Source organism: Myxine glutinosa, chromosome 4, assembly GCF_964187855.1.
Source record: "Myxine glutinosa chromosome 4, kmMyxGlut1.1, whole genome shotgun sequence".
In the NCBI taxonomy this organism is placed as follows: Eukaryota; Metazoa; Chordata; class Myxini; order Myxiniformes; family Myxinidae; genus Myxine; species Myxine glutinosa.
The window spans coordinates 35149337-35161867 of record NC_136264.1 but is presented as its reverse complement, the minus strand read 5'-3'; the positions used below and the strand labels follow the sequence as shown (position 1 = coordinate 35161867).

Here is a 12531-nt window from a genome sequence, read left to right as displayed (position 1 = left end):
ATATCGGGTTTAGCGCTATCACTCAATGGTGAAGAATCAATTATACAATTTTCTGATCCAGATCCAGATCCGAATCTTCACCAAAATTGAATCAAATCTTCCTCGTCACATGCCCAACATGTCCAGTACGTTTCATCCGAATGAGACCATATCTTTTTGAGATATCGTGCTATATATAATCGGTTTTAGTCCGATCTCACAATAGTGAAGAATCACTTAAAACTTCTCTGATCCAGATCCGAATCTTCATTAAAATTGAATCAAATCTTCCTTGTCACGCACCGAACATCTCCACCAAGTTTCGTCCCAATCCGTCCAGAACCTTTTGAGATATCATGCTGTATATCGGGTTTGGCGCTATCACTCAATTACAAAATTTTCTGATCCAGATCCGAATCTTCACCAAAATTGAATCAAATCTTCCTTGTCACACACCCAACCTATATAATCGATCGGTTTTAGCCCTGTCTCTCTGAACCAAATTTCGTTTGAATTTGTCCATAACTTTTTGAGATATCATACCATATATCGGTTTTACCCCAATCACTCAATGGTGAAGAATCACTTAAAAATTATTTGATCCACATCTGGATTCGAATGTTCACCAAAATTGAATCAAATCTTCCTCGTCACATGCCCAACATGTCCAGCACGTTTCATCCGAATGAGACCATATCTTTTTGAGATATCGTGCTATATATAATCGGTTTTAGTCCGATCTCACAATAGTGAAGAATCACTTAAAAAATTCTCTGATCTGGATGCAGATTCGAATCTTCACCAAAATTGAATCAAATCTTCCTTGTCACACCCCGAACATCTCCACCAAGATTCGTCCGAATCCGTCCAGAACCTTTTGAGATATCATGCTATATATCGGGTTTAGCGCTGTCACTCAATGGTGAAGAATCAATTATACAATTTTCTGATCCAGATCCAGATCCGAATCTTCATCAAAATTGAATCAAATCTTCCTTGTCACACACCGAACATCTCCACCAAGTTTCGTCCGAATCCGTCCAGAACCTTTTGAGATATGCTATATATCGGGTTTAGCGCTATCACTCAATGGTGAAGAATCAATTATACAATTTTCTGATCCAGATCCAGATCCGAATCTTCACCAAAATTGAATCAAATCTTCCTCGTCACATGCCCAACATGTCCAGCACGTTTCATGCGAATGAGACCATATCTTTTTGAGATATCGTGCTATATATAATCGGTTTTAGTCCGATCTCACAATAGTGAAGAATCACTTAAAACTTCTCTGATCCAGATCCGAATCTTCATTAAAATTGAATCAAATCTTCCTTGTCACACACCGAACATCTCCACCAAGTTTCGTCCCAATCCGTCCAGAACCTTTTGAGATATCATGCTGTATATCGGGTTTGGCGCTATCACTCAATTACAAAATTTTCTGATCCAGATCCAGATCCGAATCTTCACCAAAATTGAATCAAATCTTCCTTGTCACACACCCAACCTATATAATCGATCGGTTTTAGCCCTGTCTCTCCGAACCAAATTTCGTTTGAATTTGTCCATAACTTTTTGAGATATCATACCATATATCGGTTTTACCCCAATCACTCAATGGTGAAGAATCACTTAAAAATTCTTTGATCCACATCTGGATTCGAATGTTCACCAAAATTGAATCAAATCTTCCTCGTCACATGCCCAACATGTCCAGCACGTTTCATCCGAATGAGACCATATCTTTTTGAGATATCGTGCTATATATATAATCGGTTTTAGTCCGATCTCACAATAGTGAAGAATCACTTAAAAAATTCTCTGATCTGGATGCAGATTCGAATCTTCACCAAAATTGAATCAAATCTTCCTTGTCACACCCCGAACATCTCCACCAAGATTCGTCCGAATCCGTCCAGAACCTTTTGAGATATCATGCTATATATCGGGTTTAGCGCTGTCACTCAATGGTGAAGAATCAATTATACAATTTTCTGATCCAGATCCAGATCCGAATCTTCATCAAAATTGAATGAAATCTTCCTTGTCACACACCGAACATCTCCACCAAGTTTCGTCCGAATCCGTCCAGAACCTTTTGAGATATGCTATATATCGGGTTTAGCGCTATCACTCAATGGTGAAGAATCAATTATACAATTTTCTGATCCAGATCCAGATCCGAATCTTCACCAAAATTTAATCAAATCTTCCTCGTCACATGCCCAACATGTCCAGCACGTTTCATCCGAATTAGACCATATCTTTTTGAGATATCGTGCTATATATAATCGGTTTTAGTCCGATCTCACAATAGTGAAGAATCACTTAAAAAATTCTCTGATCTGGATGCAGATTCGAATCTTCACCAAAACAGAATCAAATCTTCCTTGTCACACCCCAAACATCTCCACCAAGTTTCGTCCGAATCCGTCGAGAACCTTTTGAGATATCATGCTATATATCGGGTTTAGCGCTATCACTCAATGGTGAAGATTTAATTATAAAATTTTCTGATCCAGATCCAGATCCGAATCTTCACCAAAATTGAATCAAATCGTCCTTGTCACACACCCAACCTATATAATCGATCGGTTTTAGCCCTATCTCTCCAAACCAAATTTCGGGCGAATTTGTCCACAACGTTTTGAGATATCCTATTCACAAACAGACATAGAAAGACAGACAGGGGGTGAAAAACATAACCTCCATCGAACTTCGTTGGCGGAGGTAATCAAGCTAAAACATTCGTTGAAGTCTTCCTTATATAAATGGAAAACTGGAAGAGTTGGTGGTGTTGCGAAAATTTGTGGGATGGGTGGGGAAGAGGAGGATAAGGTCATTTAACGTCTCTTGGCTAAAATTGTCTTTCCAAAGACAGATCTTTAAGATAAGCCAGAGCCAACCTCCAATGTTGGAGAGTCCAAGGAGGTGCAATGTATCTTGTGAATACACCTTGTAGTCCACTTCATGAACACCACAAATATAGTAAAAATGCTACACAAGTCGAAACAATGAATTATATCGAAACCCCAAACATAAATGTGTTAAATGTTTCAGGCACACGAAAGCTGAAACATCACCAATGTCATATTTTGATTATGCAGGGTTTTGGATTCATCTGTGCCCACGTGTTTGGTTTTCGTAACAACCGTTTTATCTTCCATGTTCAATGAGATAATTTCCCAAACCCATGCCATCCAAAAAATGATTTATGTCTGAGCTTTATCATTGAAAGTTTATACATGTGTGTAATCATCTGGAATGGACATTGGACAAGTCTTTAGATTGATTATGCACCTCGTCCATTGCTGAAGGATGCGTGTGTGTGTGTTGTGTGTGTGTGTGTGTGTGTGTGTGTGTGTGTGTGTGTGTGTGTGTGTGTGTGTGTGTGTGTGTGTGTCGTTGGTTATTATCTCCAAATGCAGATTTCAGAAGGTGGAACGGAGCCCTCCCAGGTATTGAAAAATCCACCTTCACGTGTTTGTGTGTGTGTGTGTGTATATGTATGAGTGTATGGACATATATGCATGTATGTGTGTGTGTGTGTGTGTGTGTGTGTGTGTGTGTGTGTGTGTGTGTGTGTCGTTGGTTATTATCTCCAAATGCGGATTTCAGAAGGTGTAACGATGCCCTCTCAGGTGTGTGTGTGTGTGTGTGTGTGTGTGTGTGTGTACCTCTGTGTGTGTGTGTACCTCTGTGTGTGTGTGTGTGTGTGTGTGTGTGTGTATGTATGTATGAGTGTATGGACATGCATGTATGTGTGTGTGTGTGTGTGTGTCGGTGGTTATTATCTCCAAATGCGGGTTTCAGAAGGTTTAACGAAGCCCTCTCAGGTGTGTGTGTGTGTGTGTGTGTGTGTGTGTATGTATGAGTGTATGGACATGTATGCATGTATGTGTGTGTGTGTGTCGGTGGTTATTATCTCCAAATGCGGGTTTCAGAAGGTTTAACGAAGCCCTCTCAGGTGTGTGTGTGTGTGTGTGTGTGTATGTGTGTGTTTGTGTGTGTGTGTATATGTATGTGTGTGCACATATATGAATGTGTGTGTGTGTGTATATGAATGTGTGTGTGTGTTTATGCGTGAGTGTGTGTGTGTGTGTGTGTGTGTGTGTGTGTATATGTATGAGTGTGTGCACATATATGAATGTGTCTGTGTGTGTCCTCATGCAGACCATCTATAACATAGTGCCCCGGGTGGCCTCATCTATAATTGCACCCCAAGCGGTCTGAAGGGCAGTTTGACAAACTTGTTTAATGTACATATTTGTAAGTCAATAACATATTTACATCAAATTTCACCCTAAGTTGATTTTGTACCTTGAACATGGATTACCTCTGAATTATCATTGTCAATTCCTGAGTATGTATTTGCCTGCACCACCCGTGGTTTGAGGTCTGCAGCAAAGCCTATCGGTTTGATTAGCACGCTCAATCAGTTTTACGCACACACGATTCAACACATTTTTCAACTTCCCCAGAATATTTGAATGTCAATCTACCATATAAAACACAATGTCAGTTTGTGTGTTTGTACAGGTGTCTGTCCCCCTTCATGAGGGTAGGTTTTAAAGGCCAATCTTTTAACACGAATGTGTGTTCACTACGATCTATTTTTGAGAATAAAACAAACTCGATAAACATTTTCCATAAAAAAAGTAATTATGTCTCTTTTATTGGAAATGTAGACGGTGGCTTGCAAACCGAGCCTCAAGGGCGGTGTACAGATGCTTTTTAAAAATAACAATAAATACAATGTGCAGGGAGGGGAAATTCGCTGCACATGATATGCAATGCGTGCAGAGTAAAACGAGTGTTCATTTACATCCATATGATGTCTAATAAATAAAGAAGATGGAAGCACACCTGCCACTAGGCCGAGGCTCCAGACTTAGGCATGCTCACGAGGCTACACCGTCGAATAAACTGTTCCAATCCGTCATTTTTGATGGGCTTTTTACAAGTGTAATATCATCATACATTCAAAGGCATTAAAAATACGTTACACCCACACAGCTTTGCACAGCAATGAAATATCATCGTACCTTTTACATGTTAAATAAAAATCCAAATATAAATTTATAATAATATAATAAACTAGCCGAAACCGGTGGAACATCCACGGAAGGGAGGATGTGGTGTATGGATAGAGTGTACCATTATGGATGGCATAGAGGATTTGCTTGTCCGAGTAAGAGTTAGGAAGAAAGATGAGAATGAAGAGTGCGTATATGAACAACGTATTTATTGCAATCTACTTAAATGACAACGCTACGATATACTTTTGAAAAATGAATGGATTCGTAATAGGAATCGGCATAGCATCACTCTGGGATTGTCCACTCAGTGGACGGCTTGCTGTCGCCTTCGACTGTCCAATCAGCGGACGGCTTGCTTGGCCTTCACCCAGCAGACGCCAATAAGATAGCGTCGTAAGATGGCGTCGTATCGGCAGTTAATCGGATGCTTTTGGGCCCCAACGTCGGCTAATTCAGATTTTTAGAGTATGGCTGTACGTGATAAACAAAGAGCGCGGTTCGTAGCTCGTAAATCCATTAGTGCCGTGGGCATCGGGTCACTGGGTGCAGCGTAAAAGGGATAACAAAGTCGAGTCCTTACGGTATTATTATATAGATACTCCCCGTCGATGTGCTTCTGTGGTAATCGCGAATATGAGTCACATACACGGTCACAGTGCCTGACGCCACTGTGACCGTGTTTTGATTAATAAATCTACGAGTCACAAAACACGAACCGAACTCTCCTCAAGCAGTAAAAAGGTACAAATCGCTCCTGGAAACCACCTCATCTCTTCAGACCTCAACACACCTCGATAAGTGACGGCAGCGCTCATGGGATCTACTTCTTCCGTTAAGCTCCAATTTTTTCTCTTTAAGTTAAGTCCAATCAGTCCTCTCTGCTCGAAGTGCTCAGGCCATGCCTTCCCGCTCTCATACTTTTATTGCCGTTCAGTGTAGAAAGGGATTGACATATCGTTCGTCTGTTTCAGCTCGTTATCTTTAAGCTTCCTTACGTCTCGCCACCTGCTACACCTCTCTGAGTTACGAGGATTTATGCAACGCACTCCGAGTATCGCAACGTCACTCCATTTAACTTTATTAAAATGACAATAAAGACGTTTACTTATATATCCTAATTTAAAATGTTCAAGGGAATAAAAAGACCATTTGGTTCACACCACCCATGTTCACACCACTCGACTGTCCAATCAGCGGACGGCTCGCTTCGCCTTTGCCCAGCAGACGCCAATACGATGGCGTTGTAAAATGGCGTCGTATCGGCAGTTAATCGGATGCTTTTGGGCCCCAACGTCGGCTAATTCAGATTTTTCGAGTATGTCTGTACATGATAAACAAAGAGCGCGGTTCGTAGATCGTAAATCCATTAGTGCCGTGGGCATCGGGTCACTGGGTGCGGCGTAAAAGGGATAACAAAGTCGAGTCCTTACGCTATTATTATATAGATATCCAAATATATTTAATAAATATTTATATTTATAATATTTATTATAAATAAATAATTATAATATTAAATAATATTATAAATATTTATTTATAATAAATATTTATATAATATTTATTATAAATAAATAATTATAATATTAAATAATATTATAAATATTTATTTATAATAAATATTTATATAATATTTATAATAAATAATTTATTTATAATAATAAATATCCAAATATGAAATACAAATAAATCCAAAACCGATATATAGCATGATATTTCAAAAAGTTGTAAGTTGTAGACGACTTATGACAAAACTTGGTGGACGAGTTGGTTAGGCGACAAAAAAACAAAAAAAAACACCTTTAGAGGCCATTTTTCCCCGCAAAGCGGGGGTTGGCCTTTTAAGGGCACCGTGGTTGTTGGTGTTTTTGTTGGGCCCCTTTTTGAAGCAATGTTTTACGGCCGGATGGCCTTCCTGCCGCCAACCCTTTTTGTCGCCTTTTTATGACAAACAGGGAATTACCAGTGAACTGGTACTCAATTAGCCGACCTCGGAAGGATGAACAGGCTGAGTCAACCCCCCTGGCGTTAATTCAGCGATCGACCGGGATTCGAACCCAGGATCGTAGGATCCTAAGCTGGCGGTTAGGTCGGTTAGGCGACAAGAACAAGCCAATTATATTTTGGTTCAGGTCCGACTCCTGATCTGGCCTATCAGTGGGATACAAAACGTAAACTGTTCAGCCTGGCGGAGGTATGCTGTCTACCGAGTGTCGTTCTAGTTTGTGGATGTTTTTCATTTTGGGAACTATAGGCTCTTTGGTTGTGCTGAAGGGAATGCGGAATGCCGACATATGTTGTGTCATTTTGGACAATGCAACACAACTATAGCTTTGTGGTCAAAGTACAGTGTGGAAGACTTACAGTGCATCAAAATGCATCAACAGTACCACAATGACAACAGATATTGCCACAGTGCTATGTTTGTTGGAAATAGTTTCAACAACACGAATGGTGAATATTTGCAGTTGACAGTCCACATTCTCGAGTTAAAAAACAACAAACCATTCTGAGACGTCTTGTCATGCCACCATATCTCAATAGACCAAATCCCCCAATAAATCTGGAGGAATGACTGCAATTAGAATTGGGCTGCAATCCCCACAGCATCATATTGATTTCCACATGGGTATACTTTCACAAAAGCCTATTCGCTCTCTCATGGACAAGTTTATCCCATCTCATCAGCCGCTTTCATATCCATCCTGTCGGTCATAGTGCACCAAATCCTGTGGCAAAGCCTTTGTGGTCAATAAGCTTCCTTTTTCAACATGGGAGGATAACCCAACTGAGGGCAACCTCAAGTCAATTCCATAAGTCTCACAATAAGTGTGCATCCATGCATCGGCAAGCCAGAAAACATAATCTCACTGAAATTTAAAACCAGTTTCAAAGTCATGGTGGCACCTTGACATGTCGACCTCTGGTGTATGATCCTCCTTTATCCCCTCTCTCACCTCAAACTGCATCACCACGGACTCTACTTAAACTGAGGCTGAAAGTCTCAACTCGGTCTTTGCTTCCAACTCTCATAAACCCAACACCTTCCACACTGTCTACATCTTAGCCCTGCCAATTGGACTTTGTGTCCTCACCTGAGAAGGTCGAGAAAGTTATTTTCACCTGCAACTCTGCATCGGCGACAATCTTACATAGCATCAGTGCTCATTCTCAAATCTTGCTCTGCTGCTTTTGCAAACGAACATGTTTTGTCTTTCAATTGACATGGAACATGTCTTTCAATCTTGGAAAAGTTCTATCTACCACCAAGTTATACCTGGTCACTCCAAAAAGATTGTCAAATGAACTCACCTATTTATTTCCATAGTAAGCCGCTGGAAGAGGTTCAGTTTCTTGAACATTTTGGCCTCACCATCAGCCATAACTTCTCGTAGTCTGACCATATAAAGAAAACCAACAAACAAAGCCAACTGGGGGACTGGCATCCTCCATCACTCCAAGTAATTAAAAACTTCTCCCACTTGTGCAGTCAATACCTTCCTCATGTCATGCCCCATCCTGACCTATGTTTTATATTACCCCCATCAACCCTTCCTAACCCATCCCTTTTTAGTTGCTGGTTTCAGTATTTCCTTCCATTATATCTCTCTCTTCCTTTCATGCATATTTGTTTTTTCCTGAGCTAGTTGTGCCCATTTATTGGCCCACTACCCAGTGATAATTTAACCTTCCTCTTCAATGCACATCACTCTTGGAGTTTTTTTTTTTTTTTTTGTATACTGAATCGAGGCTCGTGAAAGAGCTAACATTTATTTCACAACCAAATCAACCAGACAATAAAAAATACTCACAGCCTATAAGGCCTTCATCCTAAGTAAATCGAGTACTATGTTCCTTACAGGCTAGCATGCCAGCATCACATGACATCTCTCTTTGCAAGAAAAAAAAGAACCATCATATTCATCATTTCATCAGGAATTCACAGCAGATTGCAAATACTAATGGTCAAATATTGCAACTACAACGTCACTCGGTAGAGTGCAGACCTCCACCAGTCTGAACAGTCCACGTTTTGCATCCCACTAATAGGCCGGATCTGCATCCGGACCTCGAAAATCTAATCAGCTTGTCCTTCTCCCTACTTAATGTATCCACCGAGTTTTGTCATAATCCTTCCAAACCTTTTGAAATATCATGATATATTTACAGTATATATATATATATATATTGTTACGGTAGCCGGAGCGGAATCTCACTGCCGGCACCAAATGTGTTACGGTGCTCGGACAGAAATCCCACTCCCGGTGCCAATGTGTTATGGTGAGGGGTTCGGGTTTACTACGAGGGCGTTAACCTCCGTTCCCTCCCGAACTTACCGGACCTGCGGATGCGCACACGAATAACTTCGTGCTTAGCAGGTTGCGAATCAGCAACTATGAATGCTAATCGGACAGTCGCGCGATAGCTTACCTGTACCACGTGACGGTTTCAATCAGGGAACGTACTGTACGTACCCTCCGGCATACCAAATTTAGACAGCCGAGCGAAAACCTTTGGTAACCGCCAAAGGGATGCTAATGCCGTTACGGTCGATGTTAACCTGGATACGAACAATGGCGGATCAATGAAGGAAAAGACATTCACGGACAGAGAGAAAAGGAAAACGGTTTAACGATTTGATTTATTACAGATATTTAAAATGTAATTATTTCAATAGCAAAGAAAAAGGGACGAGAAGCAGAAACTTAGCTTATTCTACACCTTATGACGATTACTACGAATAAACATCACATGGGCCCAGCACACTTTCACGGGGAGAGGAGGGGAACGAACAAACGAACGTAGGGAACCTGCTAGCACAAAGGCTACAATGCTCCGGATTCTTCTCCTCGTGGCACTAACCGTCCCGTTGTTGCCACTGAGAAGCACGAGCAGGTAACGACGATCCCGACACGGACAGGCAGAGTTAGGTCGATCGTCAGCATGGCAGAGTGACCCAAGCCAAGAGAGGGGCACATGTGCCAGGCCAACAATCCAGGCCCCAAGAGCAGAACACACGTGCCCAGCGAACCCAGCAGAGTCAGACAGGCCCGGAGTGTAGCAATCTTGCAGACACGTGGTGGGTGCACAAGAGAGAGGCCCAGAGTGGAATAATGCAGGTGTAGAGGCCTGCGAGATGGAGACCAACCAAGAGCACAAATGTCCATGTGCTCGGTGGGGCCAGAGCGAGAATCAATACAGGCACGTGTTAGGTCCACAATGTCCAAGAACCAAGAGCCAGCACAACTGCGACCGCCTGTGACCAAGAGCCCGGACCAAGAGAGTCAAAAACGTGTTCAAAATCCCTTTGTTCACCCTCAAAGGGGGAGGGGGAATCTTGAAGGTCTCCTGGCTCCCGATTGCTGGAGCCTGTTACTCTGCCCCATAAGTTCCCCCACAGTAACTTTCACCCTGATTGGTGGGTTTCACCCTCCACCATCAATGCTTGCTGGCATAACCTGTGGCCACAGGCAGTAAGAAACTTTACTGGCCTATAACACTGAGGAGAGGAATGTGATTGTCGGGTTGGCACGGTAGTTGGGAGGGAAAGATTTGATGACATGCAGCCTAAGGAGTTGGAGGATCTCATTGCCTCACATGGTGACAACCTCGCCGAGGAGGAGTTGTAGGCCATAATAACGGTTTCTGAGGAGGAGGAGGCAGGCAGTGATGAGGAAGAGGTGCCGAGGTCTAACCTCACAGTCCAGTTCCTGGGTGAGTTGCTGCATGGCACGCGGGCGCTTGTCGACAAGTTGGAAGATGCTGACCCAGTCATGGAGAGGTACCTCAAGTTCAAGAGGGGCTTAGATGACTTGGTTCTCCCCTACAAAGAGCTGCATCGAAACCTGCGGCAATCTACCAGGCAGCTCTCCATTACCAATTTCTTTCACCCTGCTCCCTTCACCTCAACACCACCAGCACCCTCCTCTCTTGCCATCCTCTCAGTGTCCTCATCAGCATCCTCACCAACACCCTTAACTGCTCCCTCTCCTGCTTCTCCCTCAGTGCATGACGTTGCAGGACTATAATTTGGGTCATCCTCAGAGTTAGAGGAATTCTTGCGATTTTAATTCATCACCATCAACATCATCATCATCACCATCATCACCATCATCATTTGAAAGTTGTGTGTGTTTGTAAAATTTAAATTTTAAACGGTACATGATGGTGTTGTGTTTTTCTTACTTTCACGGCGCGGTATGGTTAAACTGGGTAAGCACTTTTAATAAACTGTAAGCACATTCCTTCAATAAATTTGAAATGGTACCTGGTGTTGTGTGTTTTTTTTATTTGTAAGAATTTTTTATGAAACTGTAAGCATGTGCATTTGCGGTCGAAAATATTTTAAACTTCAAAAATGTTCCTCTGTAAATCAGGAACCGTCGGGATCCTATAACGTATTCCCCTTTTCCCCATTGAAAGAAAGCCACGGCATACATTCATGGGATTTTCATCAACCTTCGTGGATTTTCATCGCACGGGATTTTCATTCACCTTCGCGGGTTTTCGTCGACATTCGCGGTTTTTGACTCGCCATTTCCGGGACTTTCATCGACCTTCGTGGATTATCTTCAACATTCTCGGGATTTGCGTCACCATTCGCGGATTTTGCCTCGCCATTCACGGATTGATCCTCTCTATTCGTGGATTTTCGTGACTCGAGAACCTATCCCCCCCTTTTTCCATTGAAACAATGCCCCACTATTCGCGGGTTTCGTTATTTGCGGATTTTCCAGGAACGTATCCCCCACGAATAGCTGGGTCGGACTGTATATGTATATGTGTGTATATATATATATATATATATATATATATATATATATATATATATATATATATATATATATACATAACTGTGAGAAATAGTAGAGACTCCACAGTACGAGCAGGGCGTATCATTTGCATTAAATAAATAATCGGGAGATTAAATCAGATGCGGACGTAGCTTCAGGACGTCGATCTTTAATTTTCGACAAGCTTTCGACCAACAAAGGTCTTCTTCTTAGTCGTCCCCAAGTTCCGTTGAACTTGGGGACGACTAAGAAGAAGACCTTTGTTGGTCGAAAGCTTGTCGAAAATTAAAGATCGACGTCCTGAAGCTACGTCCGCGTCTGATTTAATCTCCCTATATATATAGTGTATATATATATATATATATATATATATATATATATATATATATATATATATATATATATATATATATATATATATATATATATATACAGTCATACCCTGTTTTACGCCATTTCGACCTTCGTCAAATCCGACTTTACGCCACTCTTCTAGAGTAAATTTCAGTTCAGCGAACGTCATTATGTGCGACTTTACGTCACTCCTACGGACGTGAACATTTTTTTTTTCCTTAAAGATATTTTTAAAATAAATAAAATAGTACATAAATTACCAATAAAAGAAGCTAAAAATTTTTTTATAATACAATAAAAAGCACATTCAAAATATATAAAAATGTACGTACAGTATACTGTACATACGCGCAGCTGCTGGTTCT

General features: G+C 41.4%; 1 protein-coding gene and 1 long non-coding RNA gene across 5 annotated transcripts in view; one reads left to right on the top strand and one right to left on the bottom strand.

The window, feature by feature from the left end:
- Nucleotides 1-12531, bottom strand: part of LOC137426069 (chemokine-like protein TAFA-2) — a 686347-nt gene that overhangs the window by 7316 nt on the left and 666500 nt on the right. The window lies entirely within an intron of this gene.
- Nucleotides 1-12531, top strand: part of LOC144891698 (uncharacterized) — a 192721-nt gene that overhangs the window by 138752 nt on the left and 41438 nt on the right. The window lies entirely within an intron of this gene.